The sequence below is a fragment of the Arvicola amphibius genome, chromosome 12, assembly GCF_903992535.2.
Source record: "Arvicola amphibius chromosome 12, mArvAmp1.2, whole genome shotgun sequence".
Lineage (NCBI taxonomy): Eukaryota > Metazoa > Chordata > Mammalia > Rodentia > Cricetidae > Arvicola > Arvicola amphibius.
Genome location: NC_052058.2, coordinates 157,977,075 through 158,002,633, shown reverse-complemented (window position 1 = coordinate 158,002,633; position 25,559 = coordinate 157,977,075). Strand labels below are relative to the sequence as shown.

The following is a 25,559-nucleotide window of genomic DNA, read 5'->3' as shown; positions in this document are numbered from 1 at the left end:
AACTCAGGACCCAAAAGGGCATGAGGAAGCTGGAGCAAACACACACACAAACACACACACCTCATTTTTATATGGCATGTACACTTGCACGCATATACAATATAATTAATTGAGAATAAATAAATGTAATTAATTTAAAAACTTCCTCAGGCAGAGTAAGAGAGTAGTGCTGGTTAACTTTACATAAATGATCAGTGTCGGAGTATTAAGCCAGTTCCCCAGTGCCAAGTGGCTTATTCATCTCAAAAGGAATTGCTTAGGAGCCCTAAGGAGTTGTAGCTGCCTTACTATCTATAACTTTCAAAGTTACAATTCTGACTATATTCATCCCTTTGGAGTAAAATCTGTTAAGTTTTTCTTAAAAAAAAAAAAAAAACAAAAAAAAAAAAAAAAAAAAAAAAAAAAAAAAAAAAAAAAAAACCTTCAAAAGAAATCCTGTCTAGAAGCCTGAGCAGGAAGACGGCTGGCCCCTGTACGAGAGTCTGCTCTACGGTGCCGTCTGTTGTCTGTTCTAGTAGGGAAGGAGCAGAGAGACATGTCTGTGATAGAGTAAATCTTAGTTTATGAGAACTATGGCTCATTCTTGTCACCTCGATCCTGAGTTAACTCAGATAGCCATTCTTATCAGTTAGCTAATTCTGACAAACGAGACTGAAAACAGATTCAAGTTTCCAAATTAAAAAGGATTCATACTGCTAAAGGTCCGATTTAACTTTTTACTTATTTATTTACTTATTTGTCTACCCATTTAATTATTTATTTGCTTGCTTTTTGAGGCAGGGTCCCTCCATGTAGCCTTGGAATCCAGGAATTACACAGATCAGGCCTGGAGCTCACACAGAACTCACCTGCCTAGGTGCTGAGATCAGGCATGTGCTACCACATCTGGCCTAAGTTCCAATCTGAATGACTTCAAACACAAAGACACTATTATAAAATAGTCTAGCACACAACTGCTTGATTACCAAAATAGAAAAATAGAATTCTTACTAGACCTCAAATTTTTACCTAGAGTCTGTTTTAAAATTTTTAGTGGCAAATTCAATATAGGAAATCCCAGCTATGATCCTTTTGAGAGAACAGAAAGGTAGAGTCAGACATGACTTGTTTTACCTTTAAAATACCTATCATATATGATGTACAAATATGTCAGCTATGACTATTATAATAAGGTTGTAACTATCCATGACTGATTGGTAACTTGTTCATTTTACCTGTTCAGTTGAAAATGACTCAACAGGAATTCAGATGACCTAGCTTGGCCTTGACTGCTTGCAAGAAATGACAATGTAACCAAGGAGAGTTACTTGCCTGCAATTCTTTAAAATGCATGTTTTAGTAGATCCAATTAGTAACATCTGCCTAACAACTCAAGTAGCTACCCAAGCCAATACTGCTTGAAGAACAAAGCACCACACAATGAAACAGAAGGCTTACAGAACAGCTGAACAACAAAATCTTTCACAACTCAGATCAACTGTAACAAAAAACAAGAGTAAATTCAACTCAGGTGTGTATGGTCTGGCTTCTGAGATTTAAAAAAAATATGGAGGAATCCAATCTACCTTCATTACTACTTTGCACTTGTTCTACAGCACTGCAAGCTTTAATGCTTGCTTTATTCCAAAATCAATTTGCTGGGCCAACTCTACCTAGAACTGTTTACTTCTTTGTTTAAAGACTAGGTCTCCCTATACAGCCAGTATGGTTCTACTTATGATCCTCCTGCTTCAGCCTCCCAAGTACTGAGATCCTAAGTATATGATATAATACACCTGACTCTGGTCTGACCTGATGTTTTAGTTTTAAAAACTAAACATCTGGTCTCCCTTCTTCCCATTAGCTTTACAGTCTTAGCTGTTTTTTCTTCTATATTCTTCCAGTAAGTTACCTTGAGAAACTACTCAAGTTCTGAAATATAGTAAACTACTACCTCAAAATATCATTTTTTGGGGGAGTTGGTATTGTATGTGTATGTGTTCATGTGGATATGTGAGTGTGTACAATGTCCATGCATGTTGGCATGAACATAGGCCAGAGATCAATGCCAGGTGTCATATCTATTGCTTTGCTTTCCACATTTTTGGGGGGCAGGGTCTCTTCACTGAACCTGTATCAGCTTGACATCTTACTGCCTCTGTATCCCCCAACGTTAGGGTAAGGGTGCCCGCCTCTATGTGCAGCTATTTACGTGAGTGCTGGGACTCCAAATGCAGATCCTCATACTTGTACAACAATCCCCTTACCAACTGAGCCATTTCCCCAACCCTTAGGCAGCTTTCTGTTTCCAAAGTTAAACCTGCCATCAAGCTCCTCAAACGTGATCTTCCTACCTCTTCTTTATGCATCAGTTAATAGAGATCACACTCCATTTCTTTATTCATCCAAGATAAATAGCTATGGCTAAATAAAAAGTCTAGTTTAGTAAGAACACATTTCAGGCTCAACTACAGTGTACACACATACACACAGTGGGTGTGCATAAACTGTCAGTTAAATGGGCATGTCTATACTGCATAATACAGAGTGTTTATAGCACATATGTGCACACACTACATTCATACTGTGCTCCCTTAGGATCTGCTTTCCTCCTGAACATATTTGTTTCAGCTACCCCGATGTCTTTCTCTGCAATCTGTCTATTTATATACACCAGGCTCTTTCTAAAAGATAAAGAGGTTACAGGAACTCACTAAGTAACAGATTTATGTCTAGAACTAAACCGATGTAAATGATAAGGACATTTAAAAACTTAAAAAAGAGGATGCCCACATATGTTAAGAGACAGGGAGGGACACACTATGTAGCCCAGGAGAACCTTAAACTCATAATCTGCCTACCTCAGCATCCCAAATACTGAGATTACAGGTCTGTATCATCGTGCCCAGAAGCAATTACCCAATTTAAAGCAAATCCTAAATTTTAACCACCTAACAACAAAAATAAGAAAATAATATAAACACAAAACTGTCCTGTATTTTTTAGAATGTACAACAAAATCTGAACAGTTACCAAATGGTTTAATTTGTCTTATAAACAAACTCCTAGCCCAGGCCACCAGCCTAAGTAGACTTCCCTATGCTACCCAACGACTTAGTGTTCACATCTACAGTAAGTCAGGCAGCTCAGACAGCAACATTCAAAACTGAAATGCAAAGGTCTTGCGTTCCCGTGTAAAAATAGCCACTCAGTAGACAGTATCAGAACAGCTATAACAAAACATATTTTACAAATGTGAGCCTGGCTAACATTTTTTAAGAGTGATATATAATAGTCATTAGGCAAATGTTATTATTACTTACAGAAAAGTAACCTCTTTGCTCAAACTTCAGATTTTTGTCTGTTGTTAAAAGGAAAATTAAGTGGTCAATTAAATGCCACTTTACACCTCCAATCTTTGGAACTTTTTATGGATTTGAGTTAAATCAACGCTCACCAAGAAAAACAACTTGGGATAAGAAACAGCTTCTGGGGTTTTGATATAAAAGTAGCAAAACATCACCTGCACACACCTTTAATCCCACCACTTAGGAGAAAAGAGGCAAGTGGAACTCTTGAGTTTGAGGCCAGCCTGGTCTACAGAACAAGTTCCAGGACAGGCAGAGCTACACAGAGAAACCCTGTCTCAGAGAAAGAAAAAGAAAGAAAGAAAGAAAGAAAGAAAGAAAGAAAGAAAGAAAGAAAGAAAGAAAGAAAGAAAGGAAGGAAGGAAGGAAGGAAGGAAGGAAGGAAGGAAGGAAGGAAGGAAGGAAGGAAGGAAGGAAGGGGAAGAAAGGAAGGAAGGAAGGAAGGAAGGAAGGAAGGAAGGAAGGAAGGAAGGAAAGAAAAAAAACATTTTATCATATAACCAAAATGTTAAACTATTTAGTAAATATGGAAGTTGCAACCAGACTTAAACCAAAGCGAATTATTTATGTCTAGGGAAATCTGGCCTAAAAGTCTTAAAAGTCAAATGTTTAAAAATGTCCTAATAGCACTATTTCCTACCCTATCTAGCTCTTCTATATGGGATCACAAAACATGTAACTGCTAAAACGTTGTTTCAAGTTTGGAATTCCATACAAGAGCACAGTGTGTATTTTCATATAACTTCCATTAGAATTTAAATATCTACTTGCTAAGCCTGGCATGATGGCACACACCTATATTCACCAGGATAACCAGAGCAAGGTTTGTTTATGAGGTGAGGCTATCCTGAGTTACAGTGAGAACAAGGTTCCCTAACTCCATGTGAGACCCTGTTTTAAAAGCAAAAACATTTATATGGGCAAATTTATACCTTAGGAAAGCAAACAACCTATCAGACACACCTTAGGGAAATAACAGGGCAACAGCTCTTAAAAAGATACCTACACAATGCTCACTACAGGGCAGATACCGAGCTAACTTGAAATGGAAAGGAGAGATTCGAGGTATTAAAAAGACAAAATAACCACATGACCTGTGTAAAAAATATTAGGAAGCTAAGGATCCTAAGTCACAATGTAGTGGACATGCCTAGTAATGGAGAATTTAGTTAATTAAAAGGTAATAGTCTTATAATGAAAGAATATTAAAAACGACCAAAAATAGTTGTCTGGGGCAAAACAGTTTACATACTATTAAGCAAAAGCCACAGAGAGGAAATACTAATATGCATCAAGAGTACATACTTTAGTTGTATATTTGTTGAGGTACGCTGTATTTGCCCAAATACAGAAAAATAAAGAACTGGTCACCTTCTACAGCAGTGGTTCTCAACCTTCCTGATGCTTTGACACTTTAATATGGTTCCTTATGTTATGGTGACCTCCAACCATAAAATTATTTCATTACTATTTCATAACTGAAATTTTGTTGTTATGAATTGTAATGCAAATATGATATGCCGGATATCTGATATGTGGTCCCTATGGGATCAAGACCCACAAGTTGAGAACCTCTGTTTCAAGTGTTTAAAGGCTAACATATAAAAGAGTTATGTCAGTACCTCTGTGACCTCTGGGACCACAACAAACACTCCTCCTGCCACACCCACCCCCCCAACCCCCCACACGCACACACAGAGTAATGCTGTGCTACTTAAGACAGACCCTTTGAAACTTATGTCCAATGGCAGAAAGGACAGCTTGACAGGAAACAGCATCAGAGGAAAAGACAGCAAAAACCAACATTTCCACTGTTTACAAGCTTAGAATTTAGTCCAGTGTGGTGATGCATGCTGTTAATCCTAGCACATAGGAGATGGTAGAGGAAGGAGCACCTCTGTGAGGTTGAGGCCAGCCCTGTCTATAGCTGGTTACAGTATAGCCAGGACTGCAAATAAGATCCAGTCTCAAACAAACAGAATTTAAAGGACACTATTCAACGAGTAGGTCACTATTTTGAACTCAATTTAATTTTTTAATTTTCACAATGGCTGCCCTAAGGAATCTCTAGACCCCACAGTTAAACTAAGGCACAGTTAAACAAACTATCTTAGAAAGAAAACCAAATCCTAATTGTCGGCAAAACACTAGTCTGTTAGCACAACGTAGGTATGCTATGTCTGCCACTGTGTTCTCAAAATGAACAGGATAAGAAGAATTAAGAGGTAATTCTATAATTGTGTAACAGGCATTATATTTATACTGCTAACTAATAAAGCTTCTTAATCCTTTTAATTGTTATAACTGCTATAGAGAAATAGCTTTTCTCCCTAAAACCTTTTAAACAGAAAAATTATTGTGAAATGTCTGCAAATTTTCTTATCTGCTTTCATTTGGGTTTTTTGGTTTGGTTTTTTTTTTTTTTTTTTTTTTTTTTTTTTTTTTTTTTTTGGTTTTTCGAGACAGGGTTTCTCTGCAGCTTTTTTTTTTTTTAGAGCCTGTCCTGGAACTAGCTCTTGTAGACCAGGCTGGCCTCGAACTCACAGAGATTCGCCTGCCTCTGCCTCCCGAGTGCTGGGATTAAAGGCGTGCGCCACCACCGCCCGGCTGGTTTGGTTTTTTGAGCGGGATTTTTCTGTGGAGCCCTGGCTGTCCTGGAACTTGCTCTATAGACCAGATTGGCATCAAACTCACAGAGAGCCTACCTCTGCCTCCCAACTGCTGGGATGAAAAGTGTGCACCACCACTGCCTAGCTTCCATTTGTTATTTTAAGCAAAGTTCGTTTTTGAAAAGAATGCATTGACCAGAAAGACCTCCCTCAATGCAAGTTTCAGCTTTTTGAACATAATAAAGACAAATTAAAAAAAAAACTTTTAGAAAAAGAATGTAAAAAACTGAATACAGGCACAGTAAATATTTCTGAAAATATACCACACAACTACACAAGTAATTAACCTTGAAGAGATTAAGGCCATACATGAGAACCAAACAAAAAAGTCTCAGTGTTAGAAGAATGGATAGTATGTGCCCCGAGAATTTTCCATTACATTTATTATGTGTCTCTGCATGTATTTGATGCACTTATTAGTAGCAAATACCTATGTATAAAAGTCAAGAACTATAATTGCTCTCCTAAAATGAGGTTTTGGAGGGTAATGATAGTCTTGCATTGTGTACATTGTTATCTATATATATGGAGCCGACAGAACCCAAGAGTAAGCGGTTACTGAAGGTGGGGACATGTTTTCCCCAAGTCCCTGTATGTATCACAATGTAACACCATATCTCATTACAATTAGTGAAATACCCGTGAGTTTCTCTTCTAAAACCCAGCTTAGCAGAATCAGCACTGTGCCTTCCTCATTGTGTTGCTCTAAAGAAAAATTAATATATAAGGATTGCAGTGTGTTTCAGTAAGAGTGTTTGCTTGTCTTGTACAAATGAGGCCCTGGATCCATCTCCAGCAACTCAAATAAGAAGTGAAGTACAACACAGAAGGTATGTGCAGAAAGTAACAATACTCTACTTAAATAGTATACGGTCTGGTGCAGTGATAATTTGAAAGAACTGTACTAGCAACTTAACAATCCTTTTGTCATGTTTTTAGGACTCTATATACTTATCCTGTCATAACAAGACATATAAAACACCTTAATACAAAACCTCCATGTCAAGACTAGGACACAGGAAACCCTTCCCCAAAAAGGGTGTATTTAGTTGAGAATAGATTGATCTTTCCCTCATCTGGAGTAGAGAAAAGCAGAACCCAGACAGGAACTTAAAATGGAGACAGGTGCACAAAGTTATCCCTGAGATATTACACAGTAAGAACTGGCCAATCACAGCTGGGCATAATAAATTATTTATATTTAAAAGTGCAAAATAAATTATTTTAGTAGAAAGCAAGTCATTGTCTAACTGCTTTAAATTTTAAAATTGAAATAAAACCATTTTCTTCAAATCAGCCTAACTTACTCTCTTAAAATTATTCACCATTACTTCATTAGTCTCTTCATCTACTTATAAATACAGAAGAAAAATCTTACAACAAAAGCAAAAGGTTTGTTATGAAGATGCTTTATAAAAATACATATACTTTGAAAACATTAAGTATCTAGTGATTATAAACTTGAAGTTAGAGTCCCTGTCCTCACATTATCAAAATGCTTCTGCTTACTATGTGAGTACTCTTTTAAGATTTATTTATTTTATATAAATTAATGCTGTATCTGCTTAATGCTGTATCTGCATGTGCCAGAAGAAGGCACCAGTGAGCTACCATGTGGCTGCTGTGAAATGAACCCGGGACCTCTTGAGGAATACACCTCCAGAGCGGCTTTGTCTTAGTGGACTCTGCATTCCTACCACTGGGTGGCAGACTGAGCAGGGAAACAACAGAGTCTGGCAAGGAGAGTTCAGGCTCAAGAAAAGGGCTATTTTATATGTACTCCAAAGCAGTGAATTCCAAACCTACACTCCTGCCACAAATTACAAATAAGAACTACACAGACACCTCATTTTTGGCAAATACTGCCTCAAAAGCCTTCTATAGCAATTTCCAATTTATCAGAAAATGCAAGATCAAAACATTAGTAAAAACCCATCACCTAACATAAGAATTTAAAAAATATTTATTTAAATTGAACAGGAAACCAAAATGAAAAGCATTGAAGTGATATTAAGATCAAATAATAATAATAATCATGGTAAAACAAAATGTGTTTTCCTCTCTTCTTTGAAGATCTTAAGTTTTAGAATTACAATCTCTCCTATAGGAAAGAAAATATTCTAAGTATCAAACAGCATAAAATTCAAATATTATATGCCAAATTACAAAGTTTATTATATTTTAAAATCTCACTAGTAACTCTGTGTGATGACAGATACTAATTCCCAGGATTCTCAAAAGCAGTCCCATATGGAAACAGGAATTTACAATGACCAACTGCCTAGGCAAACTGAAGTCTATTAACAATACAGGCACTGGTAGACTGCCTAGTCTCCAGAAAATGCCCACACCCAGAAATATTTGTGCAGCACAAACTAGACTCGATTGGTTATTTAAAAGAAAAAAGGGGCATGAAGTTTGGGGCGGGTAGAAAGGTAGGGGCGAATCTGAGGGAAGTTAGGGGGAAGAAGAGGCAAATATAACCCAAATACACCCTGGTGGTGCACGCCTTTAATCCCAGCATTCAGGAGGCAGAGGCAGGCGGATCTCTGTGAGTTTGAGGACAGTCTGGTCTACAAGAGCTAGTTCCAGGACAGGTTCCAAAGCTACAGAGAAACCCTGTCTCGAAAATCAAAAAAAGAAAAAAAGAAGAAAAAAAATTATGAGTACTATAATTATCTCTACCAACTCTCTAAACCAGAATAGTACAGGGGTGGCATGTAGAAAACATAAATTTAAATTTAAGAATTCACCTAAAGGGCTGGAGAGATGGCTCAGAGGTTAAGAGCAGTGGCTGTTCTTCCAGAGGTCCTGAGTTCAAATCCCAACAACCACATGGTGGCTTGCAACTATCTAATGAGATCTGGTGCCTTCTTCTGGCCCCCAGGCAAATATGCAGGTGGAAAACTGTAGGTATAATAAATAAATCCTTAAAAAAAAAACTTTCAAGAATTCACCTAAATACCAACAAGACCAATAAAAGGGAAGAGATCTCTGCAGACACGAATCAGAGTATTATAAAAAATTTAAAGGCACCTAAAGATGTAAGTGGAATTGGGTCAATTTAGAGAAAACCATGTTCTAAAACATGAATAACCAAGTGTCCTGGTTTCTACCCGTCCCTATGCTGTAGGCTTCCTTACAAGTGAACCAATTTGGACAGAAATTATGTCACCCTCGTTATCATTTAACCTAGTGAAAGTTCACAAGTAGCTAAGAAGCAAAACAACCCACCCTGGGTACTTCTAGTTTTCTCTGCTAGGGTGCTGTATTTTGGGTTTCTTCTAGCCTTCCTAAAACACTAACACGCTTCTTCTATTCTGCGCACTTTGTCCTCTCCCCATAACTACTAACGTATTTTACCTTAGTCGCTGATGCTTCTTATTTTTTTAAAGCACTCTTGGAAAAAAAACCATCTAATCTGCTAACAAAGTCCCAAGCAAATGATACGTATGTTTCTTCTCAAAAAAATCAACATAACCTCTTCTGGGAATTGGAAATACTAGAATTTTTACGTTTGTATTCAAAAATACTTTACTCCTTAAAAAAAAAAAAATCAGAACATAACCAAACCTGTTACAAGCCTGTGACGCAAGCACTTGGGAGGCAGAGGTAAAGTTATTGAAGTCTCGAAGTTGGCCTGAACTATACAGTAAAGCCCACAACAAAACAAGGCTGCTTCATTTTAGTAAGCCAGATGCATCCTTTTCTTTGTTAAATAAATCTCAGGAATTTATCTCCTATCTTGCACATGTGAACACTGTACTTGATCGATGTGCTCATATAAGTATGGATTCAGAGGTGATACCCATCTCCCCTCTTGTAAGTTCCAGGAAAAAAAAAGGGGGAACCAATAAAGGCTCTTCCAGTGCCCAGATCACTGTTATTTTCTAATGGCCACGCCCACAGAAGCAAGGATTCACAGGACGTCCCACATCTAACAACTGAATCTGCCTATTCAGAATGAGTACCAGATTAGTTAGTTCCCCGACCATATCCCTCACCCAGAAAGCACAAACACTAGCCCATGTCCCCACTGAAACTAGGAAAATGAAAATCTATAGTCTACCTTCCAGAAGCTTTGCAAACTTCAGAAGCAACAGAAATCCGCTTATTCCACAAATATCCACTATACAGAATAACGGAGCAAATAACTTCTTAGGAATACAGAAGAGCAGACAAACAAACCCTACCTCGGTAAGTTTATGCATTGCTAGGGAAAGATAACCAGGACTTTACTAGTGCAGAGAAGACAAATGCACAGCAGCTGGCAGTATTTGCTAGAATTTCACAGCAGAGATGGAGGCTGTTATTTTTACATGATAGTAATGAAAAAAGTCCTAAAGAAGAGACTTAGATATCAGAGCAAGTACTATTGGGTGTGGCTATTAAGTCACTTCCGCGGAGCATGAAGTATGGTGACATCCCATCCTTGCCTAGTGAAGTGACTCTGAACTCTTATCTTCTCTACATGATTTTGCAAAGCCTCCAGATTTTTCGGACTGTAACTAAAAACACCGGAATCTCAATTATTTAAAGTACATTTAATGTTCCATAGGTGATCAAACCAACATCAGCCATTCATTATGTTCATCAAGTGTTACTGTCCCTGTGGCAAACAGGCACAAGATCACTAGGAAAGGAAAACTGCCTTAAAAAGACCTTTCAAAGCGCTAAAATGACATGTGCAGCCCAAAATCTGAAGCAGCAAATGGCCTATCTACATGGTAAGTTTTGAACTAATGCTATATAAGTAGAAAGCATGAGCAATTTTAAGTTAAATCAGTATCAAATAAAGCCAAAGTATTTTTTCCTAATGAGTCAAAACTTGAACCTTTTGAATTTCTATAAAAGGTAACTAAACATTGCAAAAATCCCCAATCTTGAACATTTTATAATCACATTAACTTCTGATTCTATGACCCATACCCACCTAACTCAACATTTAAAAAAATGACATTTCCTAAACAAATGCCTTTCTTGTGGGGAGGGGGGGGCGTGGTTGAGACAAGTCTCTCTAAGAAGCCCTGGCTGACCTGGATCTCGTTACGTAGACGAGTCTGTCCTTGAACTTTCTAAAAAGGCATTTATTGTGTAAGGCAAATTTGTATAAGGCAAATCTGTCTTAAAAGCTGCCCAAATTAAGTTGGATGATTTTTTAACTTAAGGAATTCCATGAAAATTATACTTGGGTAATGTGAACTAAAAGAAAAAAAATACACCTGTCTAAAAAGCCAAGCTCTGACCATCAAAAGATATTTGTTGGACTGAGGATAGGCTCAGCTGAGTGCTTTCCTATTATGCACAAAGCCCAGGTTCCACCTATAGCACCACATAAACTAGACAGTGGTGCAAATCTGTAATCCCAGGACTGTGAAAGTGAAGGCAGGAGCATCCAAAGTTGGAGACCAGTTTTGGTTAAAAAGCAAGTTCAAAGTTAGCTTTGACTACATGAGATCCTCAAACTTTACCCTCCAAAAACCATTATGTGGGAGAGAAAGGATGAGACACTATTTATAATATATACTAATACAACTTGAAAATAATGCTATTTATCAATTCACTGTTTAAAAAACATCAATACAGCCAGACAGTGGTGGTGCGTACCTTTAATCCCAACACTAGGGAGGCAGAGGCAGGCAGGCAGATCTCTGTTAGTTCCCTGAGGCCAGCCTGGTCTACATGAGTGAGTTCCAGGAAAGGCACCAAAGCTACACAGAGAAACCATCTCGAAAAACTACAACAGCAAAACAAACAAACAAAAGACAAAACAAAACAAAAACATCAATCCAGTATACTAGAGTAAGAAATTAGAGGACTCATTATGCTTTTTAAAGTAGAACTAAATTTACCTTCTCTATTAAAATTAGATAGTAACATTTTGGATATTTGCTGGTAATTATGGATTTATCAGCTTCAAGTACCACTTAACACAAGGCATTGTCATAACCATCCTTCTGATACTAAAATATATGAAAATAAGGCCAGGGAAGGAGATACACACCTTTAATTCCAGCACTTGGGAGACAGCAGGCATGTATCTGTAATATCTGTATAGCCACTCTGATCTACATAGCAAGCACTACTTAATGAGATTCTCTCTAGAAAGAAAGAGGGAAAGTGAGGAAGATTAAAGAGGGAGAGAGGGAAGAAAGGAGGAAGGGAGGGAGGAAGGCTCGCTGGCTGGCTAGCAATACATCAGACTTAGTATTTCAGTGGACTTTTATTTGGCTTGTGTATCAACCACACAGTAACAACTGCAGCAATGCTAATAATAAAGACCTCAAAACTAAAAGCAGCTGCCTTGTCCATGTAGGTATCTGTAACCAAATAGATGCCACATGTACAGTTTCAAAAACTAAACTATCTGTGGATGACATTTGAAAAGTCTGTTAAATTTCTGATAGGATATTATGTTTCTTGTTGTCATGAGGAAATAATGTCCTACGGAGTACAAACAACCAGCCACTTAAACACCTTTCTACCGTCACTATGCAATGTCCATATTTAACTAACTTCCAGTTTAATTTTGTCAAATGAGCCTCAAATAAATTGTATGCTCAACTAATATGTCATGACAGGAAATACTACTTGTCCAATTAACCTTCCTTAAATTAGACAGACACTGAGTACGAGAACCAGCTTACTCTTTCACTGCTGCTGCCAGATACCTTTTTAGAAGACTAGACTGGTAAGTGAATAGGGATCTATTTTTAGACCTTCCTATGACATTGTGCTTTAAAGTTCATCTGTCCCTGTTAGAAGTCTTTGGACTCTCACTTACTTAATAGTCTGGCCCGAGTGCTACTCCATCTCTGTTTCAATAGTAACAAAGATATAACCTCACCATCCTTAAAGTTCTGCTATACCAAGTACATGCCATTCATCTCAATGGGACATGACTGTACTATGTAACAGAAGTGCAATGTACCAAAATGAGTGAAGGATCTAGAATCAAATTATAAATCCACTCTTATCATTATTATGTCCCCAACTATCTCAGCCATTTAGTTTCTTCTTATTTGTTTTGAAATAAGGTCGAATGCAACCAAAGCTAGCTTCAAACTAATTCTATTTAGCCCTGGATAACCTTGAGTTCCTGATCTTCCTCACCCTCAGAAGCACTAGGATTACAGGTGTGCTCTGTAGTTGCCTTAACCACTGAGTTTCAAAACCTATATTTAAGAAATAAGAAATTAATATTTAATTTCCACAACATCCCTGCTTAATTATCAAGATCTATTTTGATTATTTCACAAGCTTTAATGCACCATTACAAATTAATATAGCTTTAATTTCGCATGGATTTCTCCTAATTCCCATGTAATATTTTCAAACCCTTCTCTTGCAAAACCTTCTTTAAGGCCCAATTTTTTTCACCAACAAGGAAATGCTTAAGGGGGTACTTGCAAAATCAACACAATACTTACACATATGGTCTCTTCATATAATCTATGTATGATTATTGCAACAGCTTCTGACAAGGCAGGAAAAGCTGTTGTCTCTACTGCAACATTTTGCAGGCATGCCTAACTACAGTAACAAACAGTAGCAGCTATGGTAGAATCTTCTCACTCCAAAGATGAAGGGAAACATACATTCATATTTGGATCCCCCAATAATAAGTGTTATAAGCCTTCCTATTTATCCTAAAATCCATATATTTTGTTTAACTCTCACAAAGCTAATTTCTAGTACAGGCAAGAACTACAACTTTAGTTCACCCTGTTTTTAGGCATCATCTTCATCCTGATTACAATGAACTAAAATAAGGAAACTGGCATGTCACTCAAAGCAAGTTCAGAGGACACATCTTAAAAGTTTTATGTATTTCCCATCTCCAAATAACTCAGAAACTCTAAGATTTCATTTACAAGTAAGTTTAAGATAATCATAAATATCGGAAGAAACTCAACTTTGCAGATGCTAAGAGAATGGATGTTTTATGGAACAGAATAATGGATCTCTCTCAGGTTAAGATACTGCATCGTCAGCTGCTCTAGACAGCTTTAAACTCTCTGCCAGCTGCAACTCCCAAGTAATTTCTTTATCAGCACCTACCCTTTACTACCACCCAGCTAGTTATGCACTGATTCTGGGACAGGCAATCAAACTATCCCAAAGTAATACCTTGGGGTTCACTACAAGTCTCTCTCCTCTCTTCTCCCCCGCCCCCCCACATCCATAAACAATTTGCAAAAACTATGAGAACAAAATTAAATGGGAGACTGTGTATACAAAATCTAAAACACTGAAGTGAACTGAATACCTGACATATATGCCAAATCAGCTAATAGACGATTACATAGTGCCATAAAAGAAAGTTATGAAGTTATGAAGCTTAGTGGTACATGCCTGTAACTCCAGGATTAGGGAAGCAGAGGCAGAAGAATAGTCACAATTCCCAGGACAACCTAAACTAGAATGAATAGCAAGTTCCAGGTTTTCTAGGAATAAGATCATGTCTTAAAAAACAAACAAAAAACTAATGTTGAGAAAGGAAAAACAAAATAAAGAACATTGCTTTCTAAACCATAACTTTAGTCAACACAAAGCAAATCTTGGCTCCAAAGAAAAAGTATGGACAGGAAGGATAAAATGGACATGTCTTCCAATCCTGAAAGCTGACAGGAAAAATGACATCACAATAACAAGCCAGGTCAGGCACTTGGGTTACATAGTGAATCCAATGTACCCTGTGCTACATTGGAAAACCATGTTTCAAGTCCCAAATAAGCAAACCAGAACTACTTGAGATCAAGAAGAAAAGAATAATCTCCAACACAGCCATTGACCTTATAAATCAAAGCCCAAATTCCCCTAGGCAGCTCACCTAAAATATCATTAGCAACTATACTCTGGAATCAGCTTCCTATTCTAACCTCGAAGAAATGCTATCAAAGTTCTTCCCTTCCAAAGATAACCTGAAAACAAACCAGGAACAAACAAATGCTAAAGGCAAATTTTCTAGGTGTAACTACACACTCAACATAAAGACTATAAGCTATACTAGTAAGTTGTTTAATGTTAAGTCACCAAAGGACCCAAAACAAACAAACAAAAACCAAGGGGAAGAGGAAATAAGCCAAATAAAAACTACCTGTGCTATCTGCCTCCTAACACCAAGGACAGCACATCAGTATGAACAGGTAGTAGAACATTCACTGCACAGAAACACAAACTCCTTCCTCTGCTGCTAGCAGTTATCACAGATACACAGATTTCAGTCCAAACCACGGCAAGCAATTATATATTTTTTGGAGATGTTGCCCTGACCTACTGTAGAATTCTAGTATTAAAAAGAAAACATATGCATTTCTTGTTGCATAATAGACACAAGCACAGGCGACACAGCCGGCAGCAGTCCTCCCAGCAAGCAAACCAAGGATTCTTAATGACAAATCTCATAGCCCTAGTTATATTAAATAAAGCAACAATCTCTAATTCATAACTTAATTAATTCTAAGCCTTTACTTTCTTAAAAATAGTACAGGGTGATGATGGATGGGTAGTGATGCTTCTGGTATACTTTCAAGTGTTCTATTATGATAAAGCCAAAAGATACAGGACAATTAGTCATTGTAGATCATTTAGTCCATGAAAATAGTTTCAAGCCTTGCTGCTATCACCCTTTACCTTTTCCTAATACCAAAATCATATTTCTGGTATGAACTCTCTGAACTGGTAAGTGAACCAACTGAAGATTAATATCATACTTGAATTTAACATTAATTGAAACATTAATTCTATTCATGAACAAATTATCACTTAAAAACTGCTGACCGAACAGTTCACTAGCCCAGCACACTAAATTTAGTTTTCATCAAAGACATATTAAAAGAAGTTGTGGTGGAGCACTCCTATAATCCCAGCACTCAAGAGGTGGAGGTAAGAAGATCAGGAATTCAATGTTAACCTTAGCCTCTCAAAAATACAAGCATAAAAGACAATAAATACTTACTAAATATACTTTTATACAGCAGAAGTAAATAAAACATTCAGAAGTAAATAAAACAGTCCCTATTTTCAGGAATAGGTGCTGTAGCACAAAAATACACACACACACACACACACACACACACACACACACACCCCAGCAGAGAGGCATGGCATGGAGAGCAATCTTATTACAATTGCTACGGGGCACGGCTGGGCAGTTAGGATTTAAAAGTCCTGTCCTTCCCCAAACAAATGCATCGGACCTAATACATGAAAATAAGACCCTTTGACAAGCCAGGTGGCTGAAGTGAGGGCTTAAAAAGTAAACATGAGCCGGGTGGCGGTGGCGCACGCCTTTAATCCCAGCACTCGGGAGGCAGAGGCAGGCGGATCTCTGTGAGTTCGAGACCAGCCTGGTCTACAAGAGCTAGTTCCAGGACAGGCTCCAAAGCTACAGAGAAACCCTGTCTCGAAAAACCAAAAAAAAAAAAAAAAAAAAAAGTAAACATGAGATACGTCTGAAAAAGTTGACAGGAAGACTTTTATCATCAAATATTTTCACTTTACTTGCATATTTTCAATAAGAGTATGAGAAATTTCACATTTTGTTAGCCATTTTTTATCTAAAACAAAATCACATAAAAGAATACTACCCTTTCCCTGCCAATACTAGCAAGATATACAAGCTCTGTTTTTTAAGTAATAATATATTAGCAGATGGGACAGAACACTGATGGAAAATAAAGCAAGAGCTCATAGACAAATTGTCTCTGACAGTAGTTTCCAAAGCCCATGATGGTGGTTTCCAAAGCCAAGAACAAAAGAGCTACAGAAGCACAAATCACATCACAGAATAGCAGAGGAAGCAGGCAATTTAGAAAATAAGCAAGCTGAGCAATGGATTTTCCTAAGAGAAGGTTAGTACCCCACACTCCTCAGGGTGAGCTCCCTCTTGAAGTTGTTATCTGCAAATAGAGGCTTCCATATTTATAGACATCTATTTCTCAAACAAGTCTCCTATTTGCCAGTCTTAAGTGTTCTGTGAGCTAAGGGATTTCTCCAGACTTACAGTCAAGGTTCTTTATTACTATCTAAAAGTTAAATATATTCTGACCAAAAAGAAGAAAGTTAAGGCTAGGGACTTGTCATGGTAGTAATAGGAATGCTTGCTTGGTATGCCCTAAGGCTCTGGGTTCAATCCCCAGCACTGCAAGATAAAAAAAATTAAATGGATAAAATGTCAATGTTCATCCTCCCTTCCTTCCTTCCTTCCTTCCTAGGAAGGAGGGGTTAAGGCAGGGTCTCACTATATAGCCCTCAGTGGCCTGGAACTCTAGAATAGTCTGACCACAAACTCTTAGCAACTGCCTGTCTCTGCCTTTGCCTCCTGGGTGCTAGAATTAAAAGTGTGCACCACCTTTATAAACTAGAAAAAGACTACTAAGTACATTTTAATAAGGTTTTATAAGTATGCTGATACATATCAATGCTAAAAAACAGAAAAACCACATCAAATTTTAGCTGTTCTCCCATTGTGTACTGTATCTTAACTAAACTAACTTTACCCAATTGGTGTAATACTGAAGTTTCCTTAAGCTTTTAAGAACTGTTTGCCAGGAATAGTGGTACATGCCTTTAAACCCAGCACTCAAACTGAGACCTGGTCTCAAAATAGAAAGAGAGGGAGGAGAGAGGAGGAAGGGAGGGAAGGAGAGAGAAAGAGTTTAAGGTAGGAAGGGAGGGAAATTTTTACATTTAGGTTAAAGTTAGTTATATATTAAGTCTTCCTTTGTTCTTCAATGATCCCCACCCTCAGTTCTTGTCACTGTATTAATAACAAAGTAACATTAAAAAACTCAAACAAATGATAGTATTCAGTACAACAATACAATATGGTGATACTAAGTACATACAGATGTTGGATCTAGACAATATTTCAAGTCTGGCCCAGAGTAGTGATTTGTTACCCTACCACTTGGAAGGCTGAGGAAGGAGAAATCCTGAATTTGCGATGAAGTTGACAAACAGTGAAACCCTCTCTCTAAACAAAATAGCCAAGCTTAGTGGGCCACCTATAACCCCAATACTCAGAAGGCTGAGACAGGAAGACTGAAGTGAGTTGGAGGACTGCCCAGGCTTAAATATAAAATTAGCAAAACAAATAGAGCTACACAGCACTGTCTCAAAGGAAAAAACAAGCAAGCAAACAAACAAAAGGCTTGAGGTCATAATCTAGTAACTTAAGCTTCTAGTAAGCAAAAATAGAAGATCAAATTCAGCTTCAAAGTAAGCAAAGCTGTCTTTTCCCATTTTTATGCTGGCAAAAGTAAATATATGGTGGTTCCAATAATGGTACAATTTGACCAAAGCTACCGAGCAATAACCTCTGAGTAAAGGTGCATGGTTATAACTCAACTCCTACAATCTGTCCCTCAGTCAATTACTTCAAGTACACTTTTGACCCTTCTGGCCACAAAGAAGTCCACTCTCACATAGAGCACGTGTTAATTCACAGACCACTGCAGTCTTACTACCCAAGCGGGTCTGTGCACTCTTTCCCTCGGCATGAACTTCCTACTGCTCCTCTCTACTCACCACTGAAGACCCAGCTGCCCCATGGATCAGAGGCAGTACCTCCCTTTCTCTGATGCTCAATGTCATTAGATTGCTATCTATCTTACATTGCCTGGTAATACAAATACAGCTCCTATTTATCTCATTTTCCCTCCTAGATTTTAAGGACCCCAGTCAGCAATTTCACTTTTAGATTTGAATAATCACCACACAATAACCTGGGCATATATTAAAAGAAGACAGTCAACACGTAATTATTATTAAGGAGTTTAATTTCTACCATACTGTAAGTCTCATTTGGTAGATTCAGCTTTTAAAACACCAAGAACAACTAATCATTTAGAGACAAACACATCTAAATAGTTAAACTGAATAAATCAAAGAGAATCCTCTAAAAATCTTTAGTGTTCACTATCATCTAAAGTTTATGTCCATTCGCAAATAAATATAGGGCTCCCTTCAAAGGCTAGATTTCTGAACAAGCGCACAAAAAAAGATGACAGCATAGCTAATTTCATTTATTAAAATGGAAAGAGTTATGTGTAACAACATTTAAAACACTTTCAGTCTTCTGTTCCCCCTTCCCTGTCCTCTGCAGCCTACAAAGTTAGAAAAAAGCACTCCCCATCTTCATGGTACTGGCATGTAATAAACAGCAAAGGGAGAGGGACTCTAAGATAAACATCAGTGGAGTAGAGACAGGTTCAAGACAAAGTCTGTCAAGGTAACAAGACCTTTAAGGGCTCCCTACCCAGCCTCATTCAGCCTCTTCTCCAAACACTGCATTGCATCATCCAAGGTTTTTCCACACTATAGAGTTCTACCTCCCTCTCACTGTATATGCTAATTTAAAAATAACTCTTTATATACCTACAAAAGCACTATACATTCTTTAAAATCTGGTCCCCTCCCTCTATGAAGGCTTCGCTAACCTCCTTTCAACATAATTCTTCCCTCTTACTTTGAACTTACATTAACTAGATACATATCTCAATGGGTTTCAATTACTTGGTAGTTTTGCACTTATCGTCCTTTTAGGGGAAAGACAAATTCACATCTTCATGCTCCTTCTGAATCTTGATCATTTCCCTTAGCAGTCCACTCACTGTATCTATCCAAGACTGGCATAGGCCCTGATCAATATTAATTCAAAGCTAGGTATGGTAGTTCACACCTGCGATCCCAGGAGATAAGAGACTGCTGCGCTCCTTTAATCCCAGCAGAAACAGGCAAATCTGAGTTCAACATCAGCCTGGTCAACAGACAAGTTCCAGGACCACTAGGGCTACACAAGGGCTACCCTGTCTCAAACAAAATACACAAAACAAAAAAATAACTTTTTTTCTTTCAATATCAAGTTTTCTAAAGAATGTCATTAAAATATTATTAAATAAGAGTCTTAGAAAAATGAGTCTCATGAAAAGACAAATCCATGAATCTCGGTAGCCTTCTGAAAAAGCACAGAAACAAGGAGGGAGAGGATACAGCTGAGGCAGAGCACAACACAACCATCACCACGTGTAGCAGTGTATTAAAGGTAAATCCTTCATTTTTTACTAATTTCTATTTACATTTTAAATGTTTCTACCAGTATTCTCTATCACAACACACACAGTAGTTAGTAAATAGTCTTATATTCTACTACAAGGCACACACTATTGGAGATAACTGAAAGTTTAAGACTAAGGCTGTCTGGAATTTACTTTTAACAACCGTATAAGCACATAATCCTAGAAAGCAGAAAAGCTAAAGGAAAGATTTTACTGACAGTTAAAACTATGCTTAAAATCAAATATGCCAACAACAGGTAGACCCTGAAATAAATATTTTTGTGTCAAACTGACACAAAGTTTTATATGAACTAAACTCAAATATTTATTCCCCAATTTCCATCATTCCTTCACTGTCAGAGCAGAGTAAGAACGTACTTGAGTCTGGAAGCTGTTCAGACAAAGCAGTGACACAGCAAGCAGTACTCCTCTCCAGCATCTTTCTCTTCCTCTGGTAAGATCCAAAGCACTTCTACTTCTACTTCATGAAAACCAACGGAAGCCTCACCCCTACTTGACCCACCCAGCCAGCATCTTTGATTGCATACTCATCCCATGCTGCACTTGGCAGGGTTTAAATATAGGGATCCTTTTTATAAACAATTAAATTACAAGAGGTACAAAAAAACACCTTTGAGAGATAAAACGTATCATTATAGGCAAGTACAAGACATCTCTGTATGAACAAAAACATTGTCTATTGATGCTTCACCTCTTCACACAATTAAAAACAACACATAACCACATAACTCAGAACCTAAAAACATACTGACCAAATAGTATACCCGAGAGAATACTTGAGCCAAATAATTCTATTCAATCATTAATACACTATGGCCGAGACTTTTCTATTTCCACGTTACATGAAGGTAGTAGAAGGGAACTTCACTTTGCCTCCTATTTTGTCTCCATTCTCCCTTAGACACTCCAGTTGAAATTTACCCACCGCTATGCACAGCACTAAGAGGTATGCCTTTAAATTGGGATCAGGCCCTAAGGACCTAGCCCCCTTCATGAGTTGTTCATGTCATTATCGTGAGAGTGGGTTAGTTATCAAAGCAAAAGTTCTCATGTTCTTTACCATGTGATAGCCTCCACCATGTCTAGCTCTAGCAAGAAGGCCTTCACAAAGGCTGGAACACTGATACTGGACTTCCCAGGCTCAAGAACCATGAGAAAGAAATTTATTTACTTTACAAATTATTTAATATGTAATATTCTTTAAAAGTAGCAGAAAACAGATTAAGACACATCTTAACACCACATATCTGTTCAAAAGTGATCAATCAAGCCTATGTGTAAGAGCTAAAACTATAATCAAAGTGCTAGAGACAAGTGTAAGCTTGAAACAGCCAACGGTTTCTTAGATACGTTAGCACTAACCACCAAAAGAAACAGACATTCACCAATAATAAATACTTCTGTTTATCAAAGGGCACTAGCAAAAAGTGCAAAGGCAGAGAGAGATGCCACAGTGGGTAAAGTGGTTGCCATAAAAATCTGAGAACCTGCCCCCAGGGGGATGGAGAGATGGCTCAGAGCACTCACATGGCAGCTCACAACTGACTGTAACTTGAGTTCCAGTGGATCTGACATCTTCATACAGACACTCAGGCAAAACACTGATGCATGTAAACAAAATAAATAAATAAATGACATCTTTAAAAAACCAAAAACCCAACAAAAAACTTGAGAACCTAAGTTCAGTCTTCAGAACCCCAAAGAGCAGCACCTGTCATTCCAGCACTCCTGTGACAAAATGGAGGTAGAGGTGACAACTGTCACCAAGCCCTCAGGCCAGCTCACCAGGAGTGTGCAGCACAGAACAGAAACTAAAGAGGAAGAGAGAACCAACTCCTGAAAGTTAGCCTCTCACCTCCACATATACAGTATGGTAGGTGTGCAAATAACACACACACACACAAATTTGTAAGTGGAAAAGTATATGCCACAGAAAATTTTTCTTAAAAATTAGATTCTACACTGTCCAAACTTAAAAAGATGGATGAATGTCCAAATAAAATGTAGTACGTCTATATAAGATAAAAATTACTCCTTTCTAAGAAGGAAGTACTGTTACTACATCAGCAAGGATGGATCTTCAAAGCATTGTGCTTATTGACAGATGCTAAAGCAAAGGTCACATGCTATAATTTTACTAACATGAGAAGACCAGAACAGACACAATAGATTCCTGGTTGTGGTAGGGGAGAAAAAAAAAGGAAAGACTATTATCAGACAGAGAATGTTTTGTAGGGGATGAAAATGTTCTAGAACTAGATACTAGTGAATGGGCACATACATGCCATGCATACACACCATTAAACACTGAGACAGTAAGTTGTGGGTAATATGAATCATGTCTCAATTTAACAATTATAAATTCTTTCTTGCCAGGGGGTGGTGACAACCATGTCTTTCTTTAATACCAGCAGAGAGGCAAAAGCAGGAGGCTATCTTTGAGTTCTTCAAGGTCAGTCTGGTCTACAGTTACAGGACAACCAGAGCAACACAGAGAAATCCTGTCTTGAAAAACAAACAAAAAACAGTAACAAAACAAAAAACTCTCTCAAATTAAAACCTGTAAAAACATTTGAGGCATGCAAACACATGCGGAGGAGGAGGGAGAGTCAAGTCTCACAGTCCTCTTTTCAGCTAAGAGGTAATACTTTAAATGATTTAATACAATGAATAAAAGAAATTTCTGAGCCGGGCGGTGGTGGCGCACGCCTTTAATCCCAGCACTCGGGAGGCAGAGGCAGGCGGATCTCTGTGAGTTCGAGGCCAGCCTGGTCTACAAGAGCCAGTTCCAGGACAGGCTCCAAAGCTACAGAGAAACCCTGTCTTGAAAAACCAAAAAGAAAAAAAAAAAAAAAAAAAAAAAAGAAAAAGAAATTTCTGCAGGCAGATACCTGAAGTATATCAAAAATTTACCAATACTCTGTACAAATACCCCTACTATTTATTTGTTGGTGCATAGTTAAATTACATAGATATTTTTACATGTTAGGTGTTTCAAAATATAGGATTTATTTCTTAAGCACACAAAGATAGCTAATTAGCTAATTCTAGGACCAGCAAGCTCTTGCGTTCTCTCTCTTCTCTCTCTAAGTAATAGTCACATAAGGACCCATAATCAATATAAATATACACATTAAAATACAGCAACTGACCATATCCTGTGAAGACAGCTGCAGAGCAATCTGTAATCTGTAGTGAGGCAAGTGGTAATCATGCCTAATTTCCCCACCCACTACTCCAAAGAACCATCCTTGAGGTATGTTTGGCCCCTTAGACTTCTTCAAGTACTAAGCTCCTGCTACAGATTCTAGCACATTTCTAAGATTAGAATTTCCAGATTTCAGAGAAAATTTCAACAATCTCCATCAACCCCTGGCATAAAATGAAGGTTCCAGATTTAGTAATATTTTTACTACCATCACTGACTCCTAATCCTTACCTCAGATTTCATTCAGATTCCTTCCAAAACATTTCTATCTGGTAAGATATTTCTACTTTGTTATATCAAAAACAAAACAAAGCAAAAAAAAAAAACAAAAACAAAAACAAAAACAAAAAGCCAAAGGCCCTTTCACATAGTTGTTCCCTGAGAGGTTGCGATCAGCACCTCCCTGGAGCAGTGCAGAGAAGGGATTCAATCATTTCAGATCTACTTTTAGATCCCAATTTCAGACTTAAAATTGTACTTCTACTTGCAAGCTCAAGATGTACATACATGTTAATACTTCCTTCCAAATGAACAGACATAACCAAAAGTTTTACTTGTTACAATGTTTCTCCCTCATCACCAACCAGCTACTAGACTAAACCAAACCTCTTGAGAGTGTCCAAGGCCCAAGAAACCCAACAGCAGTCCCTACAACATCTTAGCAATGTTACCACCAGACACATGCAAGCTGTCCTAAGAAAAACATCCTTAGACTGCTGAAAGAGATCTCTAGGCTACTTCCCCGGTCTTTTCGTGGCTTCCTGTGAGCTAGAGGCAGACACACGCCCACTCACTAGTTAGTTACTGACCACCCGAGGGTTGTGGAGTAGACTGTGAAGAGACACCAACAGCCTGGGAAACAAAAACCACAGAAAGACTTTTCACATAAACCCCAAGTGTGCCTGCTCTGACTATAAACTTTATAAATGGTGGTAAATGTGCTGGATAGACGACTCAGTAGTTAAGAATGCTTACTTGGTGACATGGCATTCTCAGCTTAGACGTCACAAGAAGAAATATATGTGGTGAAATATTAAGAAGGGAGGGAGTGCTTACTGCTCTTTAAGAGGACCTGAGGTTAGGTCTCAGCACCCATGTTAAGACAGCTCACAATTGCCTGTATCGACCAGCTTCAAAATAATCCAGGGCCTCTGGCCTCTGTGGGCACTGCACTTGTGTTCAGACCAGACACACTTAACTAAAAAATAAATCTTTTTAAAAAATATTTTGTATAAAGTTCCTCCTGGAACACCCTTTACTCCTCCCTACTATCCTTCCCAGAAGGATATTTTAGTCTTGGTTCTTTATATGCATCAAAATTGAGGATCCTAAAGAACCTTTTTGTGGATTTTCTCTATCAACATTTACTTTCAGAAATTAAAAGTTTTAATTACTTTCAGAAATCAAGTTACTTTCAGAAATGAGAAGTTTTAAATGCATTCGTTTAGAAACAAATTCATTGTACCAACAGGTCTTATTACATTTCCAATTTAGAAGAGTAGTGTTAGAACACTTTCATAAGTCTTTACTATATGGCTTGACAAGAGAATTAAGCTCTTATTGTTTGCCAATACATTCATTTGCAATAACCATACAGCACAAAGCCTCTGGAAAACTCCACTGTACAAGAATAGAGAAGGGCAGTTGTAACTTAGGATATGAATACTAAGTTTTGACCTCAAAAACTTGCCAAAGTTTGTAAAGACTTCCAGGAATCCTTGGTTCAAACCTGAAGAACCACTGCCAACAAAGGAGCAAAGACCAGGTAGTTCTGTGGTATGAGAACTTGTAAAACAAGCCATAAATGACACAGACCTCAAAAACTGGCTCAAAATGATTACAGAAACAAATGAAAATTACAAAATAAAAGTTTCTGAAAGACAATATGGAGAATAATCCAAATGATTTTGGATTTGGTGATTACTTTTCTTTCTTCTGTTTTCTTTTTGAGACAGGGTTTCTCTGTTGCTTTGGAATCTGTCCTCGAACTTGCTCTGTAGACGAGGCTAGCCTCGAACTCCCAGAGATCCACATGCCTCTGCCTCCCGAGTGCTGGGATTGCAGGCATGTGTCACTACCGCCCAGCCTTTGGGGATGGCATTCACCCTTTGACGCTCTGACCTTTAGTGCAGCTCCTCAGGTGGTGACCCCCCAACCATACAATTATTTTCATTGCTACTTCATAACTTAATTTTGCTACTGTTGTGAATCATAATGTAAATATCTGATATGTGTGATATCTGACATGTGA

At 37.8% G+C, this 25,559-nt stretch overlaps 1 protein-coding gene across 12 annotated transcripts in view; it reads right to left on the bottom strand.

The window, feature by feature from the left end:
* Picalm (phosphatidylinositol binding clathrin assembly protein) overlaps positions 1 to 25,559 on the bottom strand; it is an 80,005-nt gene that overhangs the window by 47,855 nt on the left and 6,591 nt on the right. The window lies entirely within an intron of this gene.